This window comes from Rhinoderma darwinii, assembly GCF_050947455.1.
Source record: "Rhinoderma darwinii isolate aRhiDar2 chromosome 2 unlocalized genomic scaffold, aRhiDar2.hap1 SUPER_2_unloc_8, whole genome shotgun sequence".
Classification (NCBI taxonomy): domain Eukaryota; kingdom Metazoa; phylum Chordata; class Amphibia; order Anura; family Rhinodermatidae; genus Rhinoderma; species Rhinoderma darwinii.
Genome location: NW_027461732.1, coordinates 494823 through 509189, shown reverse-complemented (window position 1 = coordinate 509189; position 14367 = coordinate 494823).

Below are 14367 nucleotides of genomic sequence, written 5' to 3'. Positions count from 1 at the left end.
AAAGGGTAAATTTTTGGAGGGCTTATGAAAAGCCATTGCTTGTTGCTTTTACATCCATGTATGGAAGAACCCCGGCAGGCATCTACCAATAAAAAGGGTACATTTTTGGAGGGCTTGTCAAAAGCTATTGCTTGTTGCTTTTACATTCATGTATGGAAGAACCCCGGCAGGCATCTGCCAAAAAAAAGGGTCAATTTTTGGAGGGCTTGTCAAAAGCCATTGCTTGTTACTTTTACATCTATGTATGGAAGAACCCCGGCAGGCATCTGCCAATAAAAAGGGTAAATTTTTGGAGGGCTTGTCAAAAGCCATTGCTTGTTACTTTTACATCTATGTATGGAAGAACCCCGGCAGGCGTCTGCCAAAAAAAAGGGTCAATTTTTGGAGGGCTTGTCAAAAGCCATTGCTTGTTGCTTTTACATCTATGTATGGAAGAACCCCGGCAGGCATCTGCCAAAAAAAAGGGTCAATTTTTGGAGGGCTTGTCAAAAGCCATTGCTTGTTGCTTTTACATTAATGTATGGAAGAACCCCGGAAGGCATCTGCCAATAAAAAGGGTCAATTTTTGGAGGGCTTGTGAAAAGCCATTGCTTGTTACTTTTACATCCATGTATGGAAGAACCCCGGCAGGCATCTGCCACTAAAAAGGGTCAATTTTTGGAGGGCTTGTGAAAAGCCATTGCTTGTTGCTTTTACATCTATGTATGGAAGAACCCCGGCAGGCATCTTTTACCAAAAAAGGGTCAATTTTTGGAGGGCTTGTCAAAAGCCATTGCTTGTTGCTTTTACAACTATGTATGGAAGAACCCCGGCAGGCATCTGCCAATAGAAAGGGTCAATTTTTGGAGGGCTTGTGAAAAGCCATTGCTTGTTGCTTTTACATTCATGTATGGAAGAACCCCGGCAGGCATCTGCCAATAAAAGGGGTACATTTTTGGAGGGCTTGTCAAAAGCCATTGCTTGTTGCTTTTACATCTATGTATGGAAGGACCCCGGCAGGCATCTGCCAATAAAAAGGGTCAATTTTTGGAGGGCTTGTCAAAAGCCATTGCTTGTTGCTTTTACATCTATGTATGGAAGAACCCCGGCAGGCATCTGCCAAAAAAAGGGTACATTTTTGGAGGGCTTGTCAAAAGCCATTGCTTGTTGCTTTTACATTATTTTATGGAAGAACCCCGGCAGGCATCTGCCAATAAAAAGGGTCAATTTTTGGACGGCTTGTCAAAAGCCATTGCTTGTTGCTTTTACATTCATGTATGGAAGAACCCCGGCAGGCATCGCCAATAAAAAGGGTCAATTTTTGGAGGGCTTGTCAAAAGCCATTGCTTGTTGCTTTTACATCTATCTATGGAAGAACCCCGGCAGGCATCTGCCAATAAAAAGGGTCAATTTTTGGAGGGCTTGTCAAAAGCCATTGCTTGTTGCTTTTACATCCATGTATGGAAGAACCCCGGCAGGCATCTGCCACTAAAAAGGGTAAATTTTTGGAGGGCTTGTAAAAAAAGCCATTGCTTGTTGCTTTTACATCTATGTATTGAAGAACCCCGGCAGGCATCTGCCAAAAAAAGGGTCAATTTTTGGAGGGCTTGTCAAAAGCCATTGCTTTTTGCTTTTACATCTATGTATGGAAGAACCCCGGCAGGCATCTGCCACTAAAAAGGGTCAATTTATGTAGGGCTTGTCAAAAGCCATTGCTTGTTGCTTTTACATCTATGTATGGAAGAACCCCGGCAGGCATCTGCCAAAAAAAAGGGTCAATTTTTGGAGGGCTTGTCAAAAGCCATTGCTTGTTGCTTTTACATTCATGTATGGAAGAACCCCGGCAGGCATCTGCCAATAAAAGGGGTACATTTTTGGAGGGTTTTTTATCAAAAGCCATTGCTTGTTGCTTTTACATCCATGTATGGAAGAACCCCGGCAGGCATCTGCCAATAAAAAGGGTCAATTTTTGGAGGGCTTGTCAAAAGCCATTGATTGTTGCTTTTACATCTATCTATGGAAGAACCCCGGCAGGCATCTGCCACTAAAAAGGGTAAATTTTTGGAGGGCTTGTCAAAAGCCATTGCTTGTTGCTTTTACATCCATGTATGGAAGAACCCCGGCAGGCATCTGCCAATAAAAAGGGTCAATTTTTGGAGGGCTTGTCAAAAGCCATTGCTTGTTGCTTTTACATCTATGTATGGAAGAACCCCGGCAGGCATCTGCCAAAAAAAGGGTACATTTTTGGAGGGCTTGTCAAAAGCCATTGCTTGTTGCTTTTACATCCATGTATGGAAGAACCCCGGCAGGCATCTGCCAATAAAAAGGGTCAATTTTTGGAGGGCTTGTCAAAAGCCATTGCTTGTTGCTTTTACATCTATGTATGGAAGAACCCCGGCAGGCATCTGCCAAAAAAGGGTACATTTTTGGAGGGCTTGTCAAAAGCCATTGCTTGTTGCTTTTACAACTATGTATGGAAGAACCCCGGCAGGCATCTGCCAATAGAAAGGGTCAATTTTTGGAGGGCTTGTGAAAAGCCATTGCTTGTTGCTTTTACATTCATGTATGGAAGAACCCCGGCAGGCATCTGCCACTAAAAGGGGTCAATTTATGTAGGGCTTGTCAAAAGCCATTGCTTGTTGCTTTTACATCTATGTATGGAAGAACCCCGGCAGGCATCTGCCAAAAAAAAGGGTCAATTTTTGGAGGGCTTGTCAAAAGCCATTGCTTGTTGCTTTTACATCCATGTATGGAAGAACCCCGGCAGGCATCTGCCACTAAAAAGGGTCAATTTTTGGAGGGCTTGTCAAAAGCCATTGCTTGTTGCTTTTACATTCATGTATGGAAGAACCCCGGCAGGCATCTGCCAATAAAAAGGGTACATTTTTGGAGGGCTTGTCAAAAGCCATTGCTTGTTGCTTTTACATCCATGTATGGAAGAACCCCGGAGGGCATCTGCCAATAGAAAGGGTCAATTTTTGGAGGGCTTGTGAAAAGCCATTGCTTGTTGCTTTTACATTCATGTATGGAAGAACCCCGGCAGGCATCTGCCAATAAAAGGGGTAAATTTTTGGAGGGCTTGTCAAAAGCCATTGATTGTTGCTTTTACATCTATCTATGGAAGAACCCCGGCAGGCATCTGCCACTAAAAAGGGTAAATTTTTGGAGGGCTTGTCAAAAGCCATTGCTTGTTGCTTTTACATCCATGTATGGAAGAACCCCGGCAGGCATCTGCCAATAAAAAGGGTCAATTTTTGGAGGGCTTGTCAAAAGCCATTGATTGTTGCTTTTACATCTATCTATGGAAGAACCCCGGCAGGCATCTGCCACTAAAAAGGGTAAATTTTTGGAGGGCTTGTCAAAAGCCATTGCTTGTTGCTTTTACATCCATGTATGGAAGAACCCCGGCAGGCATCTGCCACTAAAAAGGGTCAATTTTTGGAGGGCTTGTCAAAAGCCATTGCTTGTTGCTTTTACATCTATGTATGGAAGAACCCCGGCAGGCATCTGCCAAAAAAAGGGTACATTTTTGGAGGGCTTGTCAAAAGCCATTGCTTGTTGCTTTTACATCCATGTATGGAAGAACCCCGGCAGGCATCTGCCAATAAAAAGGGTCAATTTTTGGAGGGCTTGTCAAAAGCCATTGCTTGTTGCTTTTACATCTATGTATGGAAGAACCCCGGCAGGCATCTGCCAAAAAAAGGGTACATTTTTGGAGGGCTTGTCAAAAGCCATTGCTTGTTGCTTTTACATTCATGTATGGAAGAACCCCGGCAGGCATCTGCCAATAAAAAGGGTAAATTTTTGGAGGGCTTGTGAAAAGCCATTGCTTGATGCTTTTACATTATTTTATGGAAGAACCCCGGCAGGCATCTGCCAATAAAAAGGGTAAACTTTTGGACGGCTTGTCAAAAGCCATTGCTTTTTGCTTTTACATCTATGTATGGAAGAACCCCGGCAGGCATCTGCCACTAAAAAGGGTCAATTTATGTAGGGCTTGTCAAAAGCCATTGCTTGTTGCTTTTACATCTATGTATGGAAGAACCCCGGCAGGCATCTGCCAAAAAAAAGGGTCAATTTTTGGAGGGCTTGTCAAAAGCCATTGCTTGTTGCTTTTACATCCATGTATGGAAGAACCCCGGCAGGCATCTGCCACTAAAAAGGGTCAATTTTTGGAGGGCTTGTCAAAAGCCATTGCTTGTTGCTTTTACATTCATGTATGGAAGAACCCCGGCAGGCATCTGCCAATAAAAAGGGTACATTTTTGGAGGGCTTGTCAAAAGCCATTGCTTGTTGCTTTTACATCCATGTATGGAAGAACCCCGGCAGGCATCTGCCAAAAAAAGGGTCAATTTTTGGAGGGCTTGTCAAAAGCCATTGCTTGTTGCTTTTACATTCATGTATGGAAGAACCCCGGCAGGCATCTGCCAATAGAAAGGGTCAATTTTTGGAGGGCTTGTGAAAAGCCATTGCTTGTTGCTTTTACATTCATGTATGGAAGAACCCCGGCAGGCATCTGCCAATAAAAGGGGTAAATTTTTGGAGGGCTTGTCAAAAGCCATTGCTTGTTGCTTTTACATCCATGTATGGAAGAACCCCGGCAGGCATCTGCCAATAAAAAGGGTCAATTTTTGGAGGGCTTGTCAAAAGCCATTGATTGTTGCTTTTACATCTATCTATGGAAGAACCCCGGCAGGCATCTGCCACTAAAAAGGGTAAATTTTTGGAGGGCTTGTCAAAAGCCATTGCTTGTTGCTTTTACATCCATGTATGGAAGAACCCCGGCAGGCATCTGCCACTAAAAAGGGTCAATTTTTGGAGGGCTTGTCAAAAGCCATTGCTTGTTGCTTTTACATCTATGTATGGAAGAACCCCGGCAGGCATCTGCCAAAAAAAGGGTACATTTTTGGAGGGCTTGTCAAAAGCCATTGCTTGTTGCTTTTACATCCATGTATGGAAGAACCCCGGCAGGCATCTGCCACTAAAAAGGGTACATTTTTGGAGGGCTTGTCAAAAGCCATTGCTTGTTGCTTTTACATCTATGTATGGAAGAACCCCGGCAGGCATCTGCCAATAAAAAGGGACAGTTTTTGGAGGGCTTGTCAAAAGCCATTGCTTGTTGCTTTTACATCTATGTATGGAAGAACCCCGGCAGGCATCTGCCAAAAAAAAGGGTCAATTTTTGGAGGGCTTGTCAAAAGCCATTGCTTGTTGCTTTTACATCCATGTATGGAAGAACCCCGGCAGGTATCTGCCAATAAAAACGGTAAATTTTTGGAGGGCTTGTCAAAAGCCATTGCTTGTTGCTTTTACATCCATGTATGGAAGAACCCCGGCAGGCATCTGCCAAAAAAAAGGGTAAATTTTTGGAGGGCTTGTCAAAAGCCATTGCTTGTTGCTTTTACATCCATGTATGGAAGAACCCCGGCAGGCATCTGCCAAAAAAAGGGTAAATTTTTGGAGGTCTTGTCAAAAGCCATTGCTTGTTCCTTTTACATCCATGTATGGAAGAACCCCGGCAGGCATCTGCCAATAAAAAGGGTAAATTTTTGGAGGGCTTGTCAAAAGCCATTGCTTGTTGCTTTTACATCTATCTATGGAAGAACCCCGGCAGGCATCTGCCAATAAAAAGGGTCAATTTTTGGGGGGCTTGTCAAAAGCCATTGCTTGTTGCTTTTACATCCATGCATGGAAGAACCCCGGCAGGCATCTGCCACTAAAAAGGGTCAATTTTTGGAGGGCTTGTCAAAAGCCATTGCTTGTTGCTTTTACATTCATGTATGGAAGAACCCCGGCAGGCATCTGCCAATAAAAAGGGTCAATTTTTGGAGGGCTTGTCAACAGCCATTGCTTGTTGCTTTTACATCCATGTATGGAAGAACCCCGGCAGGCATCTGCCAAAAAAAAGGGTACATTTTTGGAGGGCTTGTCAAAAGCCATTGCTTGTTGCTTTTACATCCATGTATGGAAGAACCCCGGCAGGCATCTGCCAATAAAAAGGGTCAATTTTTGGACGGCTTGTCAAAAGCCATTGCTTGTTGCTTTTACATCTATGTATGGAAGAACCCCGGCAGGCATCTGCCAAAAAAAAGGGTCAATTTTTGGAGGGCTTGTCAAAAGCCATTGCTTGTTGCTTTTACATCCATGTATGGAAGAACCCCGGCAGGCATCTGCCACTAAAAAGGGTCAATTTTTGGAGGGCTTGTCAAAAGCCATTGCTTGTTGCTTTTACATCTATGTATTGAAGAACCCCGGCAGGCATCTGCCACTAAAAAGGGTAAATTTTTGGAGGGCTTGTCAAAAGCCATTGCTTGTTGCTTTTACATCCATGTATGGAAGAACCCCGGCAGGCATCTGCCAAAAAAAAGGGTAAATTTTTGGAGGGCTTGTGAAAAGCCATTGCTTGTTGCTTTTACATCCATGTATGGAAGAACCCCGGCAGGCATCTGCCAATAAAAAGGGTCAATTTTTGGAGGGCTTGTCAAAAGCCATTGCTTGTTGCTTTTACATCTATGTATGGAAGAACCCCGGCAGGCATCTGCCAATAAAAAGGGACAGTTTTTGGAGGGCTTGTCAAAAGCCATTGCTTGTTGCTTTTACATCTATGTATGGAAGAACCCCGGCAGGCATCTGCCAATAAAAAGGGTACATTTTTGGAGGGCTTGTGAAAAGCCATTGCTTGTTGCTTTTACATTCATGTATGGAAGAACCCCGGCAGGCATCTGCCCAAAAAATGGGTCAATTTTTGGAGGGCTTGTCAAAAGCCATTGCTTGTTGCTTTTACATCCATGTATGGAAGAACCCCGGCAGGTATCTGCCAATAAAAAGGGTAAATTTTTGGAGGGCTTGTCAAAAGCCATTGCTTGTTGCTTCTACATCCATGTATGGAAGAACCCCGGCAGGCATCTGCCAATAAAAAGGGTCAATTTTTGGAGGGCTTGTCAAAAGCCATTGCTTGTTGCTTTTACATTCATGTATGGTAGAACCCCGGCAGGCATCTGCCAAAAAAAGGGTACATTTTTGGAGGGCTTGTCAAAAGCCATTGCTTGTTGCTTTTGCATTCATGTATGGAAGAACCCCGGCAGGCATCTGCCAATAAAAAGGGTCAATTTTTGGAGGGCTTGTCAAAAGCCATTGCTTGTTGCTTTTACATCCATGTATGGAAGAACCCCGGCAGGTATCTGCCAATAAAAAGGGTAAATTTTTGGAGGGCTTGTCAAAAGCCATTGCTTGTTGCTTTTACATCCATGTATGGAAGAACCCCGGCAGGCATCTGCCACTAAAAAGGGTACATTTTTGGAGGGCTTGTCAAAAGCCATTGCTTGTTGCTTTTACATCCATGTATGGAAGAACCCCGGTAGGCATCTGCCAATAAAAAGGGTCAATTTTTGGAGGGCTTGTCAAAAGCCATTGCTTGTTGCTTTTACATCCATGTATGGAAGAACCCCGGCAGGCATCTGCCAATAAAAAGGGTCAATTTTTGGAGCGCTTGTGAAAAGCCATTGCTTGTTGCTTTTACATTAATTTATGGAAGAACCCCGGCAGGCATCTGCCAATAAAAAGGGTCAATTTTTGGAGGGCTTGTCAAAAGCCATTGCTTGTTGCTTTTACATCTATGTATGGAAGAACACCGGCAGGCATCTGCCAATAAAAAGGGTCAATTTTTGGAGGGCTTGTGAAAAGCCATTGCTTGTTGCTTTTACATTCATGTATGGAAGAACCCCGGCAGGCATCTGCCAAAAAAAAGGGTCAATTTTTGGAGGGCTTGTCAAAAGCCATTGCTTGTTGCTTTTACATCCATGTATGGAAGAACCCCGGCAGGCATCTGCCACTAAAAAGGGTCAATTTTTGGAGGGCTTGTCAAAAGCCATTGCTTGTTGCTTTTACATCTATGTATGGAAGAACCCCGGCAGGCATCTGCCAATAAAAAGGGTCAATTTTTGGAGGGCTTGTGAAAAGCCATTGCTTGTTGCTTTTACATCTATGTATGGAAGAACCCCGGCAGGCATCTGCCAATAAAAAGGGTCAATTTTTGGAGGGCTTGTCAAAAGCCGTTGCTTTTACATCCATGTATGGAAGAACCCCGGCAGGCATCTGCCAAAAAAAAGGGTCAATTTTTGGAGGGCTTATCAAAAGCCATTGCTTGTTGCTTTTACATCTATGTATGGAAGAACCCCGGCAGGCATCTGCCAAAAAAAAGGGTCAATTTTTGGAGGGCTTGTCAAAAGCCATTGCTTGTTGCTTTTACATTCATGTATGGAAGAACCCCGGCAGGCATCTGCCAAAAAAAGGGTCAATTTTTGGAGGGCTTGTCAAAAGCCATTGCTTGTTGCTTTTACATCCATGTATGGAAGAACCCCGGCAGGCATCTGCCAAAAAAAAGGGTCAATTTTTGGAGGGCTTGTCAAAAGCCATTGCTTGTTGCTTTTACATCCATGTATGGAAGAACCCCGGCAGGCATCTGCCACTAAAAAGGGTCAATTTTTGGAGGGCTTGTCAAAAGTCATTGCTTGTTGCTTTTACATCTATGTATGGAAGAACCCCGGCAGGCATCTGCCATTAAAAAGGGTCAATTTTTGGAGGGCTTGTCAAAAGCCATTGCTTGTTGCTTTTACATCTATGTATGGAAGAACCCCGGCAGGCATCTGCCACTAAAAAGGGTCAATTTTTGGAGGGCTTGTCAAAAGTCATTGCTTGTTGCTTTTACATCTATGTATGGAAGAACCCCGGCAGGCATCTGCCACTAAAAAGGGTCAATTTTTGGAGGGCTTGTCAAAAGCCATTGCTTGTTGCTTTTACATCTATGTATGGAAGAACCCCGGCAGGCATCTGCCAATAAAAAGGGTCAATTTTTGGAGGGCTTGTCAAAAGCCATTACTTGTTGCTTTTACATCTATGTATGGAAGAACCCCGGCAGGCATCTGCCAAAAAAAAGGGTCAATTTTTGGAGGGCTTGTCAAAAGCCATTGCTTGTTGCTTTTACATCTATGTATGGAAGAACCCCGGCAGGCATCTGCCAATAAAAAGGGTAAATTTTTGGAGGGCTTGTGAAAAGCCATTGCTTGTTGCTTTTACATTAATGTATGGAAGAACCCCGGCAGGCATCTGCCAATACAAAGGGTAAATTTTTGGACGGCTTGTGAAAAGCCATTGCTTGTTACTTTTACATCCATGTATGGAAGAACCCCGGCAGGCATCTGCCAATAAAAAGGGTAAATTTTTGGAGGGCTTGTCAAAAGCCATTGCTTTTTGCTTTTACATCTATGTATGGAAGAACCCCGGCAGGCATCTGCCAAAAAAAAGGGTACATTTTTGGAGGGCTTGTCAAAAGCCATTGCTTGTTGCTTTTACATCCATGTATGGAAGAACCCCGGCAGGCATCTGCCACTAAAAAGGGTAAATTTTTGGAGGGCTTGTGAAAAGCCATTGCTTGTTGCTTTTACATCCATGTATGGAAGAACCCCGGCAGGCATCTACCAATAAAAAGGGTAAATTTTTGGAGGGCTTGTCAAAAGCCATTGCTTTTTGCTTTTACATCTATGTATGGAAGAACCCGGGCAGGCATCTGCCAAAAAAAAGGGTCAATTTTTGGAGGGCTTGTCAAAAGCCTATGCTTGTTACTTTTACATCTATGTATGGAAGAACCCCGGCAGGCATCTGCCAATAAAAAGGGTCAATTTTTGGAGGGCTTGTCAAAAGCCATTGCTTGTTACTTTTACATCTATGTATGGAAGAACCCCGGCAGGCATCTGCCAAAAAAAAGGGTCAATTTTTGGAGGGCTTGTCAAAAGCCATTGCTTGTTGCTTTTACATCTATGTATGGAAGAACCCCGGCAGGCATCTGCCAAAAAAAAGGGTCAATTTTTGGAGGGCTTGTCAAAAGCCATTGCTTGTTGCTTTTACATTAATGTATGGAAGAACCCCGGAAGGCATCTGCCAATAAAAAGGGTCAATTTTTGGAGGGCTTGTGAAAAGCCATTGCTTGTTACTTTTACATCCATGTATGGAAGAACCCCGGCAGGCATCTGCCACTAAAAAGGGTCAATTTTTGGAGGGCTTGTGAAAAGCCATTGCTTGTTGCTTTTACATCTATGTATGGAAGAACCCCGGCAGGCATCTGCCAAAAAAAAGGGTCAATTTTTGGAGGGCTTGTCAAAAGCCATTGCTTGTTGCTTTTACATTAATGTATGGAAGAACCCCGGCAGGCATCTGCCAATAAAAAGGGTCAATTTTTGGAGGGCTTGTGAAAAGCCATTGCTTGTTACTTTTACATCTATGTATGGAAGAACCCCGGCAGGCATCTGCCAAAAAAAAGGGTACAATTTTGGAGGGCTTGTCAAAAGCCATTGCTTGTTGCTTTTACATCCATGTATGGAAGAACCCCGGCAGGCATCTGCCACTAAAAAGGGTCAATTTTTGGAGGGCTTGTGAAAAGCCATTGCTTGTTGCTTTTACATCTATGTATGGAAGAACCCCGGCAGGCATCTGCCAATAAAAAGGGTCAATTTTTGGAGGGCTTGTGAAAAGCCATTGCTTGTTGCTTTTACATCTATGTATGGAAAAACCCCGGCAGGCATCTGCCAATAAAAAGGGTCAATTTTTGGAGGGCTTGTGAAAAGCCATTGCTTGTTGCTTTTACATCTATGTATGGAAGAACCCCGGCAGGCATCTGCCAATAAAAAGGGTCAATTTTTGGAGGGCTTGTCAAAAGCCATTGCTTGTTGCTTTTACATCCATGTATGGAAGAACCCCGGCAGGCATCTGCCAATAAAAGGGGTAAATTTTTGGAGGGCTTGTCAAAAGCCATTGCTTGTTGCTTTTACATCCATGTATGGAAGAACCCCGGCAGGCATCTGCCAAAAAAAAGGGTCAATTTTTGGAGGGCTTATCAAAAGCCATTGCTTGTTGCTTTTACATCTATGTATGGAAGAACCCCCGGCAGGCATCTGCCAAAAAAAAGGGTCAATTTTTGGAGGGCTTGTCAAAAGCCATTGCTTGTTGCTTTTACATTCATGTATGGAAGAACCCCGGCAGGCATCTGCCAATAAAAGGGGTAAATTTTTGGAGGGCTTGTCAAAAGCCATTGCTTGTTGCTTTTACATCTATGTATGGAAGAACCCCGGCAGGCATCTGCCACTAAAAAGGGTCAATTTTTGGAGGGCTTGTGAAAAGCCATTGCTTGTTACTTTTACATCTATGTATGGAAGAACCCCGGCAGGCATCTGCCAAAAAAAAGGGTACAATTTTGGAGGGCTTGTCAAAAGCCATTGCTTGTTGCTTTTACATCCATGTATGGAAGAACCCCGGCAGGCATCTGCCACTAAAAAGGGTCAATTTTTGGAGGGCTTGTCAAAAGCCATTGCTTGTTGCTTTTACATCTATGTATGGAAGAACCCCGGCAGGCATCTGCCAATAAAAAGGGTCAATTTTTGGAGGGCTTGTGAAAAGCCATTGCTTGTTGCTTTTACATCTATGTATGGAAGAACCCCGGCAGGCATCTGCCAATAAAAAGGGTCAATTTTTGGAGGGCTTGTCAAAAGCCATTGCTTGTTGCTTTTACATCCATGTATGGAAGAACCCCGGCAGGCATCTGCCAAAAAAAAGGGTCAATTTTTGGAGGGCTTATCAAAAGCCATTGCTTGTTGCTTTTACATCTATGTATGGAAGAACCCCGGCAGGCATCTGCCAAAAAAAAGGGTCAATTTTTGGAGGGCTTATCAAAAGCCATTGCTTGTTGCTTTTACATCTATGTATGGAAGAACCCTGGCAGGCATCTGCCAATAAAAAGGGTCAATTTTTGGAGGGCTTGTCAAAAGCCATTGCTTGTTGCTTTTACATCTATGTATGGAAGAACCCCGGCAGGCATCTGCCAAAAAAAAGGGTCAATTTTTGGAGGGCTTGTCAAAAGCCATTGCTTGTTGCTTTTACATCTATGTATGGAAGAACCCCGGCAGGCATCTGCCAATAAAAAGGGTAAATTTTTGGAGGGCTTGTCAATAGCCATTGCTTGTTGCTTTTACATTAATGTATGGAAGAACCCCGGCAGGCATCTGCCAATACAAAGGGTAAATTTTTGGACGGCTTGTGAAAAGCCATTGCTTGTTGCTTTTACATCCATGTATGGAAGAACCCCGGCAGGCATCTGCCAATAAAAAGGGTAAATTTTTGGAGGGCTTGTCAAAAGCCATTGCTTTTTGCTTTTACATCTATGTATGGAAGAACCCCGGCAGGCATCTGCCAAAAAAAAGGGTACATTTTTGGAGGGCTTGTCAAAAGCCATTGCTTGTTGCTTTTACATCCATGTATGGAAGAACCCCGGCAGGCATCTGCCACTAAAAAGGGTAAATTTTTGGAGGGCTTGTGAAAAGCCATTGCTTGTTGCTTTTACATCCATGTATGGAAGAACCCCGGCAGGCATCTGCCAAAAAAAAGGGTCAATTTTTGGAGGGCTTATCAAAAGCCATTGCTTGTTGCTTTTACATCTATGTATGGAAGAACCCCGGCAGGCATCTGCCAAAAAAAAGGGTCAATTTTTGGAGGGCTTATCAAAAGCCATTGCTTGTTGCTTTTACATCTATGTATGTAAGAACCCTGGCAGGCATCTGCCAATAAAAAGGGTCAATTTTTGGAGGGCTTGTCAAAAGCCATTGCTTATTGCTTTTACATCTATGTATGGAAGAACCCCGGCAGGCATCTGCCAAAAAAAAGGGTCAATTTTTGGAGGGCTTGTCAAAAGCCATTGCTTGTTGCTTTTACATCTATGTATGGAAGAACCCCGGCAGGCATCTGCCAATAAAAAGGGTAAATTTTTGGAGGGCTTGTGAAAAGCCATTGCTTGTTGCTTTTACATTAATGTATGGAAGAACCCCGGCAGGCATCTGCCAATACAAAGGGTAAATTTTTGGACGGCTTGTGAAAAGCCATTGCTTGTTACTTTTACATCCATGTATGGAAGAACCCCGGCAGGCATCTGCCAATAAAAAGGGTAAATTTTTGGAGGGCTTGTCAAAAGCCATTGCTTTTTGCTTTTACATCTATGTATGGAAGAACCCCGGCAGGCATCTGCCAAAAAAAAGGGTACATTTTTGGAGGGCTTGTCAAAAGCCATTGCTTGTTGCTTTTACATCCATGTATGGAAGAACCCCGGCAGGCATCTGCCACTAAAAAGGGTAAATTTTTGGAGGGCTTGTGAAAAGCCATTGCTTGTTGCTTTTACATCCATGTATGGTAGACCCCCGGCAGGCATCTGCCAAAAAAAAGGGTACAATTTTGGAGGGCTTGTCAAAAGCCATTGCTTGTTGCTTTTACATTCATGTATGGAAGAACCCCGGCAGGCATCTACCAATAAAAAGGGTACATTTTTGGAGGGCTTGTCAAAAGCCATTGCTTTTTGCTTTTACATCTATGTATGGAAGAACCCCGGCAGACATCTGCCAATAAAAAGGGTCAATTTTTGGAGGGCTTGTCAAAAGCCATTGCTTGTTACTTTTACATCTATGTATGGAAGAACCCCGGCAGGCATCTGCCAATAAAAAGGGTCAATTTTTGGAGGGCTTGTCAAAAGCCATTGCTTGTTGCTTTTACATCTATGTATGGAAGAACCCCGGCAGGCATCTGCCAAAAAAAAGGGTCAATTTTTGGAGGGCTTGTCAAAAGCCATTGCTTGTTGCTTTTACATCTATGTATGGAAGAACCCCGGCAGGCATCTGCCAATAAAAAGGGTCAATTTTTGGAGGGCTTGTCAAAAGCCATTGCTTGTTGCTTTTACATTAATGTATGGAAGAACCCCGGCAGGCATCTGCCAATAAAAAGGGTCAATTTTTGGAGGGCTTGTGAAAAGCCATTGCTTGTTACTTTTACATCTATGTATGGAAGAACCCCGGCAGGCATCTGCCACTAAAAAGGGTCAATTTTTGGAGGGCTTGTCAAAAGCCATTGCTTGTTACTTTTACATCCATGTATGGAAGAACCCCGGCAGGCATCTGCCAATAAAAAGGGTCAATTTTTGGAGGGCATGTCAAAAGCCATTGCTTGTTGCTTTTACATCCATGTATGGAAGAACCCCGGCAGGCATCTGCCAAAAAAAAGGGTCAATTTTTGGAGGGCTTATCAAAAGCCATTGCTTGTTGCTTTTACATCTATGTATGGAAGAACCCCGGCAGGCATCTGCAAAAAAAAAGGGTCAATTTTTGGAGGGCTTGTCAAAAGCCATTGCTTGTTGCTTTTACATTCATGTATGGAAGAACCCCGGCAGGCATCTGCCAATAAAAGGGGTAAATTTTTGGAGGGCTTGTCAAAAGCCATTGCTTGTTGCTTTTACATCCATGTATGGAAGAACCCCGGCAGGCATCTGCCAATAAAAAGGGTCAATTTTTGGAGGACTTGTGA